Below are 21384 nucleotides of genomic sequence, written 5' to 3' on the forward strand. Positions count from 1 at the left end.
AGGTCTTAAATCATTATTTTCGATTTATGGTGTATTTTACAAGTTTGATGAAAACCGTTGTTAAATCTGTCAAATATGTTCGTCTGTTTGTAAAATTCATATCACCTGTTTTTATTTCGAATTTGCAAAAGTGTAAAGAATAGACTCCTGTTATTTTAAAGTGTAGAGTCTGTATAAAATTTTTAATAAGATTTAAACTTACAGTTTGGTCAGAATAAATTATTTGTGAACAGCTCGTCTGTAAAACGCGTTTCTGACTTCTCTCAAAGATTCATTTTTAAAAGATATTTCGCTTTTGATACAGTAGCTAATCTTTTTCTCAATGACGATTTATCATGTTTAGTTATGTTTAAAATTATGCCTTGCCTTAAAATGTTTTCTAAAAGTAGATTTATTAACTGAAACATTATGGGTGACGTTTTCTGACAGTTTTTAGAAATGCATTTTTAGACCCCTGATACTTTCCTAATTTAAAGTTTGTCAAAACATGAAAGTTGTAGATAAAAGCTACAGGAAACCATGAAAATTGGCCTTACGTCATTTAGATTTTTCTGTAATTAATTATAAATTTTACAATACTGCTGTTCAGTTTTATAAACTAATGTAGAGCTCCGTCTCATTTAAGCCTAAGTAATAAGTCTTTACTAAAGTACCTTAAGTCAAAGGATGGTCTTTAAAGTTTAATTTCAGTAACTTAATTTATTTAAAGTCCTTAAATAAATTTTATACTTTTGGATTTAAGTTTAAGCTTTCTAATTCGAAGAAAATAAAAGTGTAGTTCACTTACGAACCATTTGAATAATATACTATATCACTTGGAATACTTTTAAGTTTGGAATAATGAAAGTAAAGGCAAAGAATAATAAACTAAGGCATACGGGTTCTTATACGGCTATAAGATTGGGTATCTGGGCGGTGCAGATTGTCGTAGAGTCATGTACATGTACTTAGACTAGGACTTCGCAGACTGCGTGGTAAGACGTGTCCTATTATAGCTTGTTGTCTAGTGAGCGAACTTGGAGTTGGTCACCTTTGCGTGACACCGAGTTCCCGAAACTAGTGTAAGATCTTTGCGGTGTCAAGGAGTATAGCTAAAGTGAATATCTAGCCTGAACTATATTATTTCCATTCTATCATTTGAGGAATTTTGCTTTTAAGCATGCAAAGACGTTGGTTAACGTGATTTGGTAATCATATTTTGTTACTTATGTTTTATAACATTTCAATTTACTTTGATATATTAATTGCATCTGTAACATTTATATCATGTGATATGGCTGGGAGAACGTCGAGTTACTCCCCACTGATTGTGGCTGTTATGTTTATAACATGACAGGTATTAGCTTTGCTGGGGATTTCTGTGTGAGCTAGCGAGTAGTTTGCAGATCCTACTCTGTTTTCTACTTTCTTTTATGGTTTTTAGTTTTAACACTTTTGAGGAATTTTATTTTCGCCCTTTTTATAAAAGTGGCATTTGTTTAGACTTAACCATTTAATTTTATCCTTGAGAATTTTATACATTCTCAATTTATAACAGTTAGAACTTTTATCTTTGTGTATTTAATCCCATTCGACAGTGTTTCCGCCACTGTTTTGCACTAGATTTTATAGGGGATTACATCTCATAGTCTTAGGATCATTACACCTACGTAGGTGGCTCAAGTGCTTCTCATCAGCACTTCTCACACGAGCCATTAAGGACATAAGTCCAACCTAGAGTATAATTCATCAAGTGCGTCTCAAAAGCACCACCATAAAGGCTATGAATCATACTATGCCATAGGAATGAAACTTTGGACCTAGTCAATCTCAACCTTGACTCAAGGACCTAAGCCCCATTCCCCTCGACGTATTATCGACTAATCTCTTAGTCAAACCCTTAGTAAAGGGATCAGCAAGATTACTTTCGGACTTCACATAGTCCACAGTAATCACTCCATTCTCAAGGAGTTGTTTAACTGCAGCGTGCCTTATTCGCATGTGTCTCTTTTTTGAATTGTAGACACTATTCTTTGCAAAGCCAATAGCGACTTTCGAGTCACACAAAGCATGGAGACCGGTGTCACCGTCCTCCCCATCGGTACATCGGCCCAATAGGTTTTTCAGCCAATCAGCTTCTTGTCCTGCCAACTCAAGAGCTATGAACTCCGACTCCATGGTAGAGCGTGCAATACAAGTCTGTTTAGAAGACTTCCACGATATCGCACCACCACCCATGGTGAAGACATAACCACTAGTAGAACAAATCTCATCGTTACCTGCAACCCAATTTGCATCACAATATCCTTCTAACACAGCAGGAAATTTACCATAATGCAAACACAGATCAACTGTTCCTCTTAGGTATTTTAGCAAACGACGAAGAGCATTCCAATGTTCATTACCAGGGTTATGTGTATAACGACTCAGTCTACTAACCGCATATGCAATATCGGTCGAGTACGAGTTCATAAGAAACATCACACTCCTAGAATTTTAGCATACTCTTCTGGGAAACACTTTGTTACCCAAGTTTTTACTCAAATGTACACTAGAATCGTAGGGTGTTCTAGCAGGCACAACATCAAAGCAGTTAAACTTTTTCAACACCTTTTCAACATAATGAGATTGACTCAAAGAAATTCCATTGGAGTTTCGGATAACCTTAACCCTAAGATAACATCACTTCTCCTAAGTCCTTCATCTCAAAGTGTGATGATGAGAAATTCTTTGGTTTTAATTATCACATCTAAATTATTACCAAAAATAAGCATGTCATCCACATATAGGCATATAATAACACAATCAGATTCTATCACTTTGGAATAAACACATGAATCAGAATTGTTAATCATAAAGCCATTACTCATCAAAGTAGTGTTGAATTTCTCATACCACTGTTTAGGTGCTTGTTTCAGACCATAAAGTGACTTGTTCAGTTTACACACTTTATTCTCTTGACCCTTAATCACAAACCCTTCAGGTTGCGACATATAGATCTCTTCCTTTAGCTCACCATTCAAGAAAGCAGTTTTAACATCCATCTGATGTATAATAAGGTTATGAATAGCAGCTAAAGCGACAAGAGTTCTTATAGTCGAAATTTTGGTCACAGGAGAATAGGTATCAAAGTAATCAATGCCCTTCTTTTGTGTAAAGCCTCTAACTACAAGTCTAGCTTTGAACCTTTCTATTGTACCGTCAGGTCTCATTTTCTTTTTAAAGATCCATTTACTCGTAATGGGTTTACTACCTTTAGGTAAATCAGTCAACTCCCAAGTCTGATTAGAAACAATAGAATCAAGTTCACTTTTAATAGCATCTTTCCAAAAATTAGCATCAATGGATTTCATTGCCTCACTATAGGTTTTTGGGTCATCCTCTATTAAAAAAGCTGAAACAAACTCATCACTTGCACAAATAGAGTATCCATATTCAGATAAATGTGTTGTAACATAATCACTGTAATCCTTTGGACATCTAGGTCTTTTACTCCTCCTAGGTTCAACAGCATGATCAATAGGAGTGCTACTACAACTAGCATGTGAAGACATATCAATAGATGCAACAGGTAATGAAGTAGATGAAACAACATTTTTCTGAAAAGGGAAAACATGCTCAAAAAATTCGGCATCTCTGGCCTCAGATATAGAACGGTCACTCAAAGACATAAATCTATAGGCAGAGCTATTTTGAGCATAACCTATAAAAACACAATCATAGGTCTTAGGTCCAACGGTAGGTCTCCTAAAGTCAGGTAAACCCACTTTAGCCAAACACCCCCACACTCTAAGGTAACTTAGGTTAGGAGGATAGCCTTTCCAAATCTCGTAGGGTGTCTTGTCAATTTTCTTATGAGGTACACGGTTAAGAATGTGACAAGCAGAAAGTATTGCTTCCCCCCACATATCGTCAGATAGGCCAGAACTTAAAAGCATAGCATTCATCATTTCTTTTAAAGTTCTATTTTTACGTTCAGCTACACCATTGGATTGGGGTAAGTAAGGTGGACTAGTCTCATGTATTAAACCGTTTGCAAGACAAAATCCGCTAAATAATGGATTTATACTCACCACCTCTATCGAGACCTTACCCTTTTAATCTTCTGTCGAGTTGATTTTCGACCTCATTTTTAAAGTTTATAAACGATTGTTTTGCTTCATCTTTAGTCTTAAGCAAATAAACTCGGGTGTACCTCGAACAGTCGTCTATAAAAGTCACATAATAATTCTTGCCACCTCTACTTGCAACATTTTTGAAGTCAGCTAGGTCGGTGTGAATTAACTCAAGAAGACTCGTCGTCCTAGTTGTCACAGGTTTACTAGGTTTCTTTGTGAATTTAGCCTCAACACAGCTACCACATTTAGAGAATTCTTGACTCGACAGACTTGGAATTAAACTCATGGTTCTAAGTTTTTTAATGTAGTCGATATTCACATGACCTAATCTACCATGCCAAACATCAATAGACTCAGCGATATAAGCAGAAGTAGAAGCAATATTATTAAAAGCGAGAATCGGTGTTGATACAAAAAGACCCCAGACGATAACCCTTGCCCACAAATTCCCCATTGCGCGACATTACAACCTTGTCAGCCTCAAAAACAAGTTTCAAACCAGCTTTGTTCAATAAGGCACCAGACACGAGGTTTCAACGCAATGTGGGTACAAATAAAACATTATTGAGAGCAAGTGTTTTCCCCGAGGTGAGTTTGAGAAAGATCTTGCCTTTGCCTCGTGATCTTTGCGCAGTGAAGAATTACCCATGTAGACGCATTCCCCATCAGCTATCTCCTCGAACTCAGCAAATAAGCCCTTATCAGCACAGAGGTGTCTGGAAGCGCCAGTATCCAAGACACATTCAGCCGCATTTCCCACCAGATTAGCTTCAACAACCACAGCAGCAATGACATCATCAGTCACACAAGATTGGCTTTGCCTTGCCATCTTCTTATCAGTCTTTGGTAGGCTTTGTGACCGGTTTCCCACAAACATAGCAAACCAAAGGACCCTTAGGCTTCTGAATCTTTGCAACCGGCTTGGTGTACTTCCCTGGATCAGACTTCTTCCCTTTACCCTTACCCTGACCAACCTTGGCCTTACCCTTACCCTTGAACTTTTCAGCAGCATTTGACGGACCACCAGACTCAACCAAATTAGCTTTGACAGCAGCAACAGATGCATTCACAGACTGGTAAATAGTAGGGTTGTCTTTGAGGCGATTTGCCTCTTCGGTCCTCATATGACTGATAAGTTCCATAAGGGACATGTCTTTCTTTTTGTGTTTTAGCTGATTTCTATACTCAGACCAGGAGGGAGGGAATTTTTCCAACAAAGACATTAGCAACAAAAAGGTCGTCTAATTTCATGCCCTCACTAACAATATCAAGACACAAATTTTCATAGACATGGACTGTTCCAAAAATGGATTCCCCTCCACCCACTTAAAATTCAGGCCACTTACCCACAACATATTTCTTTTTCCCAGCGTCATCAGCCCCATATTTTTTCAGTAAGGACTCCCAAATGACTTTAGCCGATTTATTATCAGCAAATAAATCGAACAGCGGGTTAACCATGTTATTAAGTATGTGACACCTAGCAGTTTTGTTGTCCTTAACAAATTTAGCAATATCATCTTCATTTGACTTAACTGCCTTAGCCGCAGGAGGGGTAGTCTCATCATCAGACGGAACGACAGGTTTAGGCGGGTCATTAAATAAAACATAATCAATTTCCAACTGCTCAAAAAACATCAACAGTTTCTGGGACCAACGCTTATAATTCTGACCATTTAATTGCTCAATTTTCGAAATATCAGGTACAATTTTCGAAATCACAGACATGGCTACTGCACTAAATTAAATAGTTTTTAAATTGTAGTTCGTAAATTCACTAGCAGCAAGAATTACGAAAGGGAAAGAATGCAGTAGCGAAATAAAAACTAGAGATCAGATATACCGACAGAGGAAAGGTAGTGACACGGTACGAAACCGCTGCCTTAAAAACTATTTGTCCGGTGCAACCGTGGTGGCGATCAGCGACGACCGGTAGTCCCCAAGGATTACACTACTGCTTCCTCAGAAACTCGCCCACTCGAATTTGTAAGACCTGGAACGATAACAATTAGCAATACCCAGAAATGAGAGAACAGAGAAGATCGAGAGAGGAGAGTTTATGTTTTTCTGTGTGTTTTGATAGGGAAGTCGGGCTCCTATTTATAGCCAAAACGCAGCAACAGAAGTGGCAAAACCGACTCCTAAGATGTTGCAGTCAAGGGCTACAAACGTGGAGCATGACCCTCATGTTGACAGTCAGTTGGACTGAGTGATTCAACTCAACAACACAGTCCAAACCAAAACTCATATGCGGCCCAAAAAGATAGGCACAGCCCGCCGCAGGCGATTGCCAAATCCCAAATCCCGAATCCCGAATCACGAATCCGGGCCGGGCCGGGCTCGGGCACGGGCACGCGCGCGCGCGCGTGTGCGAGCTGAATTAAGCACCTCGCAAAGTCTCTACAAAAGACTCCCCATGACCACTAGTGATAAGGTAAGGGAAGGGGTGTTATATAAACCCATAAAATACCCACTTCCTCACCAATGTGGGACAAATGGAAACAAAGAAAAAAGGCTCTCAAAGCCTCTATTTCCAACACACTTGACCGAGTAAACCGGTAAGGGAAGGGGTGTTTGTTCTTTAAGTTGATATTCCTTTTAAGTTATGATGAGTCTAGCTTATGCGCATGATTAATTGATTGAGTAGGTGGTAATTATACATAATTATGTTATGCAGGTGATGGATATGTGAAGGATTATAATTGATTGCTTGTGTGTGCTTCGATTGCGAAAAGGTAGGGTTTCGCTACTCGATTTACTATTTAATTGATTTAAGATTGTATTGTGATTGTTGTACGATTTGATATTGTGATTATCTGCTGATTGTTGATTTCGAGTTGGGTGTTGGAGTTGTGATGGTTGATGCTGATGTTTGCGAGGTGCGTCCTCGGCTGAGTGGAGTCACTTGCGGGAGTGGCTTCATGCCCTAGTTTCGCCCTCTGTGGAACCCGCCACAGGAGGGGGTGTGCACATTAATAAACAGGGTTATCGCTCGTTAATGAGCGGAGGGCTTAGGTGGGTACAGCTGCGGTCCCCCACTGGGAGGGATACACACTTTAGTGTGTAGTCGGTTACATGTTGTGATTGGGAGTTGGAGGTGGATGATGATCAGTTATTTATCTTTTCGTACTTTGTCTTATTTTGATTATGCAGTGAACTGACCTCGTTTTAATGTTTTAAAAACTGTGTTGATCAATTCGGGGATGGTGAGCATTTTATGACAAGTGATGGTTGTCTTTAGCTACGGGGACGAGATGGGATGTCATCACTTCGAGTCTAGCTTCCGCTGTTGCGAGTTTAGCTTTTTGTTTCAGTTGTATTGAGACTTTATACTTTTCTTTTGAGTCGGATTTCGAGACAATGTAATATTTATCTTTAAATACTTTAATAAATGTTTTGGAATGGTTTCTTTTGATATATTAGCCTCGGGCAACCGAGATGGTATCTGATACTGTCGTTTCGTACCAAAAATAAAATACCTAAGTACTACTAACAGAAGTCAGCGGTAAGTAGGGTCGATCTCCACAGGGAGGCGGTGTACTATCTATTTGTCTATTTATCTGTCTAAATGTCACAATTGGGGGTTTTGATTGATTTAACTAAACTAGAGATTAAGGCGAGGGAAATGAATAAGAGAATTAACAGTAAGAGAAAGGAAGTATGCTAGGGTCGGTCTACCGTGGCAGCTATCGATCTTATACTATCGGGAATACTAAAGCGATTAGACTATTGATAAGAAGAGCTATGGTCGTCACCTTTCGGTCCTTAAACCGCCCTAGAGCGTAAAACGACTTAACTTTCGCCCTCACCGCAATACCCTATTGTAATTAAGCAAGCCTTCCCTTCCAATCTTTCGATCTAGGTCGGGGTTAACTAAATTTATGGTCTCCTGCATGCATTCATTCAACCGGATAACAATTAAATTGCCTAATACAATTCCTATCGCAAGACTAATCTATATAAGTCAATTAAAACATTGCTACCACGGCTTCCCTAATCCTAACATACTAGGGGAATTAGCTATGCATAATTAAGGGAGAACAAGAAATAAAGAAAGAACAAATAATAAACATTAAATTAAATTAAAGAGAGAAAAGGGAAGAAAGGATTACTGAAATAAGTGATCCGGAAATGAAAGAACAAAAGTAACAGTAGCAATAGCCGAACCAGAGAGAAAAGGAACGAAGTAGAGTCTGTGTGAGAGAGTTTACAATGACATACTGACTTCCTATTTATAAGAAAATAGGATTAGCTAAACCTAATTGACGGAAATTAACTCAAAAGTCCAAGCCCGTCAAAGATTGTTGCTCGATCGAGCACTTAAGGCTCTCGATCGAGTGATATTCCTTAGCATTCCTCTCGATCGAGAACAATTCCTCTTGATCGAAGACTTCTTTCCCTTTAATCATTCGATCGAGAAGAGGTAGCTCTCGATCAAGCAAATGGGCTCTCGATCGAATAGAAATAGTTCTCGATCGAGCACTTCTCAGCGCGTAATTCCTGCTTCGCGCACTGAACTTCAAACGGCTGCCATTTCTTCGTTACTTGGACAAATAGGGCGTGGTTGGTGGCGTTGGAAAGCTAAGAGGATAAGCTTTCACCTCCAACTGGAATCACCGTAATAACTGTTGTAGAACTCGAGATATGGCTCTTACAAGCAGTAACTAGCAATTGAAGCACTCTCTTGGCTCGCCTAACTTCCTTACTCCAATGCGCATCCCAAAATAGCTTCATTCCCGCTCCAAATTCACTCTTCCTCCAAATGCATGCTAAAAGGATGGTAAAAGGCTTGATTTCACTACTTTTGGGTTCATTCCTGCAAATAAGACAAAACAAACCAAAGTAGCATATTCGGGGCATTTCGTAGCATAAAACCACGATAAAAGCATAAAGATACGCGCATAAATTAGGCTAAAAAGACTATATAAAATGCACGTATCAAATCTCCCCAAACCAAACCTTTACTCGTCCCCGAGTAAACTGAAATGCAACTAATGGAACGGAAAAAGATAACTCAGAGCTAGCTACAAATGCCTACTTAAACCAATTTAATGCAAGCAAACTAAACACTTATAGCAAGACAGTCAAATGCAAACGAGTTATAGGATGTTTATAATAAAGCTGAACCGTCGACCTTGCAAGACCTTTAACAATGGACTCTCACGGGCCACTCTTTCTCTCATGAAGCAAAGGGTAAGCATATGAATGTAAGGGAGAAAAGAAGTATAGTCGCTCACCTAGACTACGACCCACATAAACATGCATGCAACTAATATGATAGACAATTCTAGCTACCAAACATACATTCCAACCAAACAAGGTCCTGTCACAGCCGAGGGCTTACAAAAATATGGTAAAGTGAGGCAATGGGTAAGAAAAGGCAAAACATGTTATGGGAATGTGGAGGTATAGGTGATCAAGCTAGTACCTAAACAAAACCATATGAAACATATCCATTTCCAACTCAATTATGAAATAAGCGCATATGCCCTCATTTGGCATAAAATCTCACCAAACCGAACTGAAATACTCCTCAAATAATATAGAATAGAACATAGGAGCAGAAACCGTCTCATCAAACAACAAATTTTTTTCTTTTTCTTTCTATTTTTTTCGGTTTCTTCTTCTTTTCTTTATTTATTTTCAACTTATTTTTTTTCGTTTTCTTTTTTTTTCTATTTCTTTTTCACGTTTTTTTTTCTCATCAACCTCCTTTTCTTCATAAATTACCAACTCCAAATCAATATGATATGAGCCAAACTTGATACAATAGACAATATACCGCAAAACAATCTAAACTAGCTTGACAAGGCAGGCTAAATTTGGATGTAGCTAAGGGTCAACAGGCAGATTTGGCTAATGTGGAGTTTAATGGGTAAAAATGAAAGAAAGGGAAAATGTAAGCACCTCCCTGCATGTGATACCAACCACTAACCCGAATGTATGACGGCAAAAAGCAATTGAATTTCATATATGTGCAAATTGATGAACATGTTATGCAAGGAGTAACTACTCACAATCCTACATGAAACTGGTCACAAATGACACCAGTTTATAAGGCTCTAATATCTTAGAAATTATAAGTAGGTTGCCAAAATTTTCAGGTCAAGTCTATTCGTTCAGCTAAATGTAAACATAAACTCGTAGATTATGCAATAAGACAATGCTAAAAGATAACAGTTCAATGCAAGGCTTAAGCAAAAAGACAAACGCAGTGCAATATCATCATGGAAATCTACCGTTCCGACTCAACCTATATGCTAAAATAAACGTGAATATTTTTGAATTTTTGAAAAATTTTCATTTTTTATGAGATTTTTGATTTTATGAAAATAAACAACAATGCATACTGAAATTGAACGTGATAACAGAAATGCAATAAAAACAAGATGCAGACACAGATATGGATGCATAACCTCCCCAAACCAAACTGTACAATGCCCCCATTGTACCAAAACATGGAATGGAAATGCAAACAGAAAGGAGAAAGAGAGTAAATGCGGAAAAACTCACAGGATTGCGCGAATAAGGGGACCTCCCCAAACCGACCATGAAATGGGAGGTTGCTAAGGGCCCGGAAAACCGTCTCAGGAAGCTAATCCAAGTCAATAGCACTCGATCAAGAGGAATAGTAGCTGATCGAGTGAAATCGGGCATTCAAAACCGCTCGATCGAAAGGTAACTAGGTCGATCGAGTGGTTCTCCTTTTGCAGGTGGTCGATCGAGTAGAGGAAATGCTCGATCGAATGGATTTGGCAGCAAAAGTGCTCGATCGAGTACAACAAGTACTCGATCGAGTGATCCTCAGCGTATTCCTGCAAAATGCAATGAAAAACAGCCCGTAATTGACAAAAACAAGCATACTGAGATAGTCTATGGTATAAAAACCATTTATTACAACTGAAATGAATTAAAATGCAAAAATAAAATCGTCGGGTTACCTCCCGGGTAGCGCTAGCTTCAGACAGGTCCCAGCTCGACCTTCTTTCCTTCAAGCTCCTTTCAAACTAATCACAATCAAAAAAAGCTCAAAGCGCGCAAACAACTTTGTCAAAAAAGCTGCGCATGTGCTACACAAAAGAGTAAGTAGCACCAAAGTGGAATACAGAAATAGGAAATAAAAATATGTAAACATTTAAGTCTAACAAATTTCCTATGAGCGCTCCTAAATTTATCCACAAAATAAAGGAGCGCGGGAGCAATTGTCAATAATATAGGGCTCCAATTCAGATTAACAATTTTATAATAATAAGGACGGTGAAAAATCGTTAATTTGTGCGTCCACATATGAGGGGGTATAGCTCTGAAAGAGGAAGCGTGAATAAGACGAGGCAATTTACAAACAATAATAAAATTATCGTTTACTACCTCAGGTTGATCACTCTTAACGACGGAATCATAGATAAAAGAATGCATTACCTCTTCCGTGCTAGGAGTAATTACCGACTCAGATGTCCTTTTGTCGCCCTCAGTGGAATTCGTCCCGTAAATCTCAGCCTCAAGCGCATCTAACTCGGCTTTGAATAAGGGGGATTCACCATAACCGTTATCATCGTCAAAATCGTCATCAAAATCAAACCCAAATGACGAACCAAAGCTCCCAATGGCCAGACTACTCGATCGAGAAGAATTGTCATTCGATCGAGCAGTTTCCTCCTGCGTGCCACTCGATCGAGTAGAAATTCCACTCGATCGAGCACCTTCTCCTGGAAAATCACTCGATCGACCAATAATTGTCACTCGATCGAGTGATTCCTCCTGTACAGCGCTGAAATCTTCGCGTGGGACAGTGAAATATGATAGGAACTCGTCATCCGAGTCATAGAGGTCATCCTCGGCATTGGGCAACACGGTTTTCGGGGGAGAAACCGCTCTCAAGAAGGTATACCTCTTCTTCTTGCATCTCACTGCTAACCGAGCAACTACTGACCTCGAGCTCATGGAATCGAGCGTCCCATATTTTTGTTGCACTCTTGCATTTGTGATACAAGCGCCCTTGAATATGTCCACTCCGCGATCTCTTCTATCTACATCTCGGTGCTAATCGAGCAAGCTGCAGACTCGAGCTTATCAATTCGCGAGAAGTATTCTTGCGCTTGGAATGCAAGTGTCTCCATCAAGGATTTCGGCTCCGCAATCTCTTCTTCTTGTATCTCAGGAGGATCTTGTTGTGGTGGCCATTGATAGGATGGATGTGGCGGCACAACTACAGCTGCATTGTGCTCAGCAGGACCACATCTCCCGCAGCAGATCACCGGTTGTTCCATATAATGGGACATCGGTGACGGGTCAAAGGTACTCAAGCCTTCCCTTTGACGGTCTTTCACCTAGAACTGTCTAGGTAGTACCTGTAAGGCCTATCAAAACAAAGACTCAAGGAAAAAGATCGAACGGCCTCAAGGGAAAAATCCCCGAGGCTAAAAAAAAAGATAAAATTTAACAAATAAATAAATAGATTGCCTCCCAAGAACGGCGCCAAAATTTGATATCTTGTCGTTTCTTACCAAAAATAAAATACCTAAGTACTACTAACAGAAGTCAGCGGTAAGTAGGGTCGATCTCCACAGGGAGGCGGTGTACTATCTATTTGTCTATTTATCTGTCTAAATGTCACAATTGGGGGTTTTGATTGATTTAACTAAACTAGAGATTAAGGCGAGGGAAATGAATAAGAGAATTAACAGTAAGAGAAAGGAAGTATGCTAGGGGTCGGTCTACCGTGGCAGCTATCAGATCTTATACTATCGGGAATACTAAGGCGATTAGACTATTGATAAGAAGAGCTATGGTCGTCACCTTTCGGTCCTTAAACCGCCCTAGAGCGTAAACAGCTTAACTTTCGCCCTCACTGCAATACCCTATTGTAATTAAGCAAGCCTTCCCTTCCAATCTTTCGATCTAGGTCGGGGTTAACTAAATTTATGGTCTCCTGCATGCATTCATTCGACCGGATAACAATTAAATTGCCTAATACAATTCCTATCGCAAGACTAATCTATATAAGTCAATTAAAACATTGCTACCACGGCTTCCCTAATCCTAACATACTAGGGGAATTAGCTATGCATAATTAAGGGAGAACAAGAAATAAAGAAAGAACAAATAATAAAAATTAAATTAAATTAAAGAGAGAAAAGGGAAGAAAGGATTACTGAAATAAGTGATCCGGAAATGAAAGAACAAAAGTAACAGTAGCAATAGCCGAACCAGAGAGAAAAGGAATGAAGTAGAGTCTGTGTGAGAGTGTTTACAATGACATACTGACTTCCTATTTATAAGAAAATAGGATTAGCTAAACCTAATTGACGGAAATTAACTAAAAAGTCCAAGCCCGTCAAAGATTGTTGCTCGATCGAGCACTTAAGGCTCTCGATCGAGTGATATTCCTTAGCATTCCTCTCGATCGAGAACAATTCCTCTCGATCGAAGACTTCTTTCCCTTTAATCATTCGATCGAGAAGAGGTAGCTCTCGATCGAGCAAATGGGCTCTCGATCGAATAGAAATAGTTCTCGATCGAGCACTTCTCAGCGAGTAATTCCTGCTTCGCGCACTGAACTTCAAACGGCTGCCATTTCTTCGTTACTTGGACAAATAGGGCGTGGTTGGTGGCGTTGGAAATCTAAGAGGATAAGCTTTCACCTCCAACTGGAATCACCGTAATAACTGTTGTAGAACTCGAGATATAGCTCTTACAAGCAGGAACTAGCAATTGAAGCACTCTCTTGGCTCGCCTAACTTCCTTACTCCAATGCGCATCTCAAAATAGCTTCATTCCCGCTCCAAATTCACTCTTCCTCCAAATTCATGCTAAAAGGATGGTAAAAGGCTTGATTTCACTACTTTTGGGTTCATTCCTGCAAATAAGACAAAACAAACCAAAGTAGCATATTCGGGGCATTTCGTAGCATAAAACCACGATAAAAGCATAAAGATACGCGCATAAATTAGGCTAAAAAGACTATATAAAATGCACGTATCAGTATCAGTCACTCATGCTAGGGTGGTCCTTGGTAAGGCAACGTGGTATGTGGGAGTGTTACAAAGCGTTATAAGAGTGACAATTCTGGAACCTAAAACCAATGAACCTAATGAACATAGGGAGTCAAAATAAAATGAACCCGGGGAGAGTTGTTTGGAGCTACCGCAAAGACTTGGGAGACGTCCCGAAGTCGCATTGAGGCCCTTACGATCTCGAGCCAGTCACATGGATGTGTCCTGGGGACCGCTGTGTGTTTAAAGTTGTGTGTGTTGTACTTGTAGCTGTGAATCTTGTGAATTAGTTGGATGAATAGAAAAGTGAATTACGTAATTTGAACATGGTGGCATATGAGAAAGTGAATTTCGTAATTAAACATGATAGACTTTGATCATGATATTTGATTTATTACTTGGCTTTTGGAAGGGTAGTAAAGTATTGTATATAGAATTGCATGTTAAAGTATGTTATCGTAGATATATAGCTCGTTTTGGCATGACTCGGCCGAGCAAGGCGGGTACTCGACCGAGTAGGGGATACTCGGCTGAGTAACCAACCACTCGACCGAGTGTTGGTTGGTGTATACGTAGCAGTAGCTACTGGTTGTGATCACTTGGCCGAGTAATAGGCATACTCCGCCGAGTAAGGCATACTCGACCGAGTGACGTTCATACTCGACCGAGATTGTTATATGTGACCGAATCTTATGACAAATTGTAATACATGATGTTAAGTTTGTTACTTTGTGTTTGATAAATGCTTGGTTAAGTACCTGGGGAAGACAAATACAGTAGCATAAAGGATTGCAAAGAATAAAGACTGAAAGATGGGTTATTTCTTAGATTCTGCCTCTTAATTGTTTTGGCTGCTTTTTTATACGTGGTTAAGATATGTTAACTAAATTTTTATATGTGTTAGTATTGTGTTTTATATTTCATTTGCCGCTGGTTTCATGCCTATACGAGTTACGGATTAAGAAAAACAAATATTTTAGTGAGCAGTGGTAAGAATGTTAATGCACAGTGCTAATTTCGACCAACCAATTTGTAAAATTTGCCATTTTATATGTATACATGATTTTGAGTGATTCCAACACCCCTAATTAGTAGACTCGTAGAAGTTTCCAAATTGATAAACCTCACTTGATATGGATGTGTCATTAATGAATTATGATTTTTGCAAGTTGACCTTGAAACGCGACAAATTGCCGATACCAATCTGTTTTGACCCGTCGGTTTGGGAAAATCCTTATAAATTGATTATTTGTGCTTTGGACCTAATTTCAACTCTTACCCTTCCGTGACTCCCTATATTTTCTAAAAAGTATAAAATCTCATGTTTTCGTTAAATTGTTGTTTATTGGTGATTCTGGAAGTTATAGCATGCTTTATAGTGCCTGTGAATGTGTGTTTGATGACAAGTTTCTAATAAAGGTTATACTATGAATTTCAAAGTCTTAGTTTCTATATTTTGGCAACATGTTTAGGTAACATGAGAAGTAGCTTAACCAATAAGCCTATGTGGAATAAGTGATGACATAGAAAGATTGGGGGTGTCGTGTAACACCCCCATTTATTTAAGGGCCTGGACTAGGACTCCTCAGATAAAGAAGGGTGTTACCATCTCGGAAACCCGAGGCAGTAGATAACAAAGGAAAAATAAACAGTACTTTAAATTGAAAGTTATAAATGTTTACAACTCAAATGGAACATGTCTCAAAACTGAAAATAAAGTCTGATAGCTAAACTGAAATAAAAGTGGGCTAGCTCTAAGTCTTCTGATCCAGTGTCTCGCGCCCATCAAACTCCCATCCTATCTCATAAACCTGTCAAGTCTGCTCCCCAATATTTGGATCATCACAGGTGTTCACGAATACACAGGGTCAACCCCGAGGTTGAGTAGGGAATACAATGAAACAACACAATATGATATGCATGCTCCTCCGTCACCTCCATCTCCATCTCAACTCATATCTCATAACCCGAACGCCGCCATACCGATCCTCGGTAGGCACAACAATCGACCGTCGTCGATATACCACTCAACAATTTGAGGACACCAGGGCAAGTCCTGCAGAACCAGCCTGGGCCTTATCACCACATCAAGTCGTATCTCAACATCGTCACTACCACACCATCCTCCAACTCCAATGCATATGAAATGCTCAACAGTAATCAATGCAACACAATATGTATATCAATGAATGAAATCATGCCAGCTACCAAATGTTGTGATAACATACTCAACACGATCAATTCAGTCATCCACATTCCAGTATATGAATCATAACATAAATCAACAACCACGTAACAAGTCAACGTTCACAGCTTGGTCATATGAAACACAACATGTCAACACAATTTAACAACAACGCTGATAAGTCAAGTGTATTTCCCTACCTTTTCGCAATCCAAGCACACACAAGCAATCAATTATGATCCTTCACATATCCATCACCTACATAACATAATTATGTATAATTACCACCTACTTAGTCAATTAATCATTCACATAACCTAGACTCATCATAATTTAATAGGAATATCATCTTAAAGAACAAACACGACTTTTCCTGTTTTTCCTGCACATGGCAGACTCGGTATAAAATGAATAACTAATTCCAGAAAATTCGAATTGATGCAAGGCCAATTGAATTGGAACCCCATGAGTCTTAGCTACAAATTATGTCTAACGTGTTTTTCTCAAATTCCAAACTTATCACGGGTTTTCAGACTGATTTCCAAAAACTGACAGAAACCGTCGCATAAAAAGTATTGATTCATAAAACAAGTTTAAAACATTATTTTTCAGAAATTCCAAATCCTATTATCATCTAGACTATACAAAGATGATGTATAAAGAAGTCTCATAACTGGATCGACATAAAAATTAGGGTTTCAATTCATTTTCCACAACCAAATTAGATTCGCGGACTTTTCAGCGACATGTTCATAAATAATTTACCTAGGATAAACCATAAAGAATTAGACTACGAGATTTTATATGCATAAACTAGACATCAAATAAACAGGACTCTCTTTCCAAACTTTTCGAAGAAGACGACTTTAAAACAGTATAAACAATGGAATGAAATCGACTTACAAACAGGGAAATCGAATTAGGTTGAAATCGATGAGAAATCTTTAATCAAATGAAAGGCTCGACAATTCTTCTTCCTCTCCCTCTCTCTAGGTTTAGAAATGGTTTTATGAATGATAAAATGAAATTAGAAATGACTCAACTGTTAAAAATAAAAACCTTGGCCAAAACATAAAAGAAACCGTCAACTCGCTGAACCGATTTACTCGGTTAAGTGCACTCGGCCGAGTAACACACACTCGACCGAGTACCAACCAAGTACTCGACCGAGTACTCCAACTAAAATACGGAGTATTACAATTGTAGATGGGTAAATGGGTGATACGATTCTTGACCCAAAAGACAAAATGTGATGTAACCCGACTCAACATATACGATATAAACCCGACTTAATAACATTCACGATATTACGATGCAACCAATATAAAATGTATAATAACTAATTATATAATAATATCCGTTTAATCGATTATATAAAATACGGGGTATTACAGTCTTCTCCCCTTAAAATGAACTTCGTCCCGAAGTTCGCTCCCGTATTCAAACATCAAAAGGGGTATTGTGTATCGTACATACGAACATCACGCATTTCTAACATAGTTAACACACACTTTTGACACATCAATTAAATATAACAGACACGAAATGTTACATTCTACCCTCCTAAAAATAAACTTCGTCCAGAAGTTCGCCACCCCGTAACGATAACCAACATCCACAAGCATAGGACAAACACAAGTAGTACATATACATAAGCTCTAAAACGCAAAGTGTTATATTCTATCCCCCTTAAGAAACTTTGTCCCCAAAGTTGAACATACGACAGAAGCATGTGGCACTTAAAGAACCACAACATTGACCGAATAATAACAAATTAAAACAGGTCGTAAACCATCAAGATTTTACAATCCTATCCTCCTTAAAACATGGTTACGTCCCCGTAACCCCATTATAAAATTCCACATCCAATGTTTAAGAAGATTACTGAAACAATAGACACAAATCATCTGATAGGCTAATTACTCTATACTGGCAACTAGCATCCGACTTTTCAAGCAACAAAACACACTTGTCAATTTCATGCTACGCATTACACAAAATCTAGGTAACAAATACTTGGATGCTTTGACACCAAATTAACACATTTACATCAATGTAGACAATCAACTAACTCATAGTTCATACTTGACGAATTAAAATATTTCATATCAGTAATCATATCATAGAAGTAAAATCCATATTTCTGCAAATCAGGTTTAGAGAAAGACACTAGGCAAAATTCAAGCAATGTAATAGCGTTTGTATAATTGAGACTACTTTACATAAAACCCCCGAATCAAATAAGATTATATTATCATATAACAAGGTTCATACTCATATCATATGCCTATCGTTCATGCTACAGAATTCATATCAGAGTATGTAATACCCCGTATTTTATATAATCGAGTAAACGGATATTATTATATATTAATTATTATGTATTTTATATTACTAATTATGTCGGGATAATAGTTGAGTCGAGTTAATTGTTTAGTCGTGTTGATATCGTAAGACCGAGTTACTCGTAAACTTGTTGGGACGGGTTTAACTGAACGATAGCTTACCCATTTACCAATCACGTTACCCATGACCCATTTACCATCTAACTTGACCTTTAACCTAAATTTTAACCTAGTTTTACCCTAACCATACACACGCCTCCCTTCTTCACGCCTCCCTCCTTCATCAACACCAATCATCAGCTTTCACGCAAAACGAGAGAGAGAGAGGGAGCATGGGTGTTGACGGCGCAGCAAGGAAGCCTTTAGGGTGTTTGTCGACGACCGTGGGTGGCCCTGGTGGCTGTTGTGGTGGCGGAAAAGGTAAGAGTTCAACCCTTTTTTTTGGTTTCGCATTTCTGTCGGGTTGATTGGTTGTTGTTTCGTGTCTTAGGGAGGGGTTAAGGGTGGTTGGTGTCGGGGTAATGGTAATGGGTGATTGGAGTCGCCCCTTTTGGTGGTGGTTAGGGTGGTTATAGGTGGTGTTAGCAACTGATGAAAGGCGGCGGCGTGTGGGGGTAGCAACGGGTTTATACACGGGTTTCAGGGGAGTTTGAGACGGGTAGGTTTTGGGTGGCACCACCGTGGACTAGGGGGAGGTCGAAACGGTGGTGCTATGGTGTCTGTGTGCGTGGGTTGGCGGCGAGAAGAATGGTGGTGATAGGGTGGTGTACTGTTGTTAACAGTGACGGCTATGGGGTTGCAAAGGTGGAAATTGTTGTGGGCGGAGTTGCGGGAGGGGGTGTTGGTGGTGGTGGTGGTTCGACCACCGGCGTGGGTCGACCACGGTCGTGGTGGTTGGAGGCGACCAGGCCAGACACTGGTGTCGGCCTGGTGGTCGGCGGTGGGGTGTGGTTGTTGGAGGAGTTGTGTGTCGGGTTGAAGGGGGTGCGGTTAGGGAGTCGGGTTGTTTAAGTCGTTCGTTTGATTCGGGTTTTCCTTAAATCGTTTAATTCTTTAAATTAGTTATTTATTTTAACTCCCGAGTTATTCAAAATGTTTAAAGACGGTTTTGAGTCGGGATTGTTAGAGTTATTCAAATACTTGATTCGTTTCATCGTATAATTCGTTTAATTCCCTAATTATCATTTTGGTCTAAGTTCCGGGTTACTTAAAATAAAATAATAATTAATTAATTAAAGACGGGTTTTTGAGTTGGGTTTGTTAAAAGAGGAAAGTTACTATATCGGGAAAGTTTCCATTTTGGGAGATTTCTATATTTAGTAGTTAGTAATTATAAATATTATAAATTTTTTAGGTGACGAATTCGTGAAGGATCAGTTATCAAATTCATTGCTTTATTTTTGGATCGCTTAAATCGCTTAATTGGAATTCTTTGGCACTTTGAGGTAGGGAAATACACTTGACCTATTTATCGTTGTTGTTGAATTGTGTTGACTTGATTCGTGGTTGTTGAGTTACGTTATGATTCATATACGGGAAGGTGATTGACTGAATTGATCGTGTTGAGTTTGTTATCACAACATTCGGTAGCTGGCATGATTTCATTCATTAATATATATATATTGTGTTGCATTAAATTTCTGTTGAGCATTTCTTATGCATTGGAGTTGGAGGATGGTGTAGGAGTGACGATGTTGAAATATGATGTGAGTTGTGATAAGGCCCAGGCGGGTTCTGCAGGACTTGCCCTGGTGTCCTCAAGCAATGAGTGGCGGATCGGCTACGGTCGATATATATAGTCTACCGGGGATCGGTATGGCTGGGTTGTTCGGGGTATGAGATATGAGATATGAGTTGAGATGGAGATGGAGGTGACGGAGGAGCATGCATATCATATTTTATTGTTTCATTGTTTTCCCTACTCGGCCTTGGTGACCCTGTGTATTCGTACGCCCTGTGATGATCCAATTATTGGGAGCAGATTGGCGGGTATTTGAGACTGATGGGAGCTGGCGGGAAGAGAGCTTGGATGGTGACTTAGTGCCTAGCCCACCTTAGTCTTATTAGTAGTTTTATCGGACTTTATCTTTTGGTCATATTTTTGGAGGCTTTGTTTTAATTCCGATTTGTAATCTTACTATAAACATTTTAATAAAGTCTCGTGTTTCTTTCCTTTGTTATCTCTTGCCTCGGGTTTCGAGATGGTAACACCGCCATTTATCCGAGGAGTCCTAGTTCAGGCCCTTAAATAAATGGGGGTGTTACAAAGTGGTATCGAGCAAACGATCCTCGAGGCCTAAACCAATGAGCCCAATGAACATAGGATGTGTCTAATTAAAATGAACCAGGGGTAGAAGCTGTTAGGAGCACACTAAGGTAAGGTATGAGTTAGGGGCCCCCTCACACCGAACAGTGCCCTCTCGGTTTGACCCGGAAACCCCGAGTGTATATGAGAGAAAGGGTAGAAAAGAGTTGCTTGAGGTTGAGCATGAAATTCATATATCGTTGCCTAAGTGTTAATTGATGGATACATTGATTATTGCAGGACAACGCTACGGTAAGTAATTTGAATGAATGATGTGTTGATAGCACTACTATGACTAAGTAATATGCGGTTATGTGATCCCAAAGCTATGCTAGTATAGTATTGTGATAGTAATTAGAAACACTATTGAATTGCATGTTTTTAGTCATAGCAATCATGATTAGACGTAAGGAGTAGATCGAGATGCGAACTGATTCTATGGGGTAGATGTTACGAAGTA

Source organism: Silene latifolia, chromosome Y (genome assembly GCF_048544455.1).
Source record: "Silene latifolia isolate original U9 population chromosome Y, ASM4854445v1, whole genome shotgun sequence".
Taxonomy (NCBI): Eukaryota; Viridiplantae; Streptophyta; class Magnoliopsida; order Caryophyllales; family Caryophyllaceae; genus Silene; species Silene latifolia.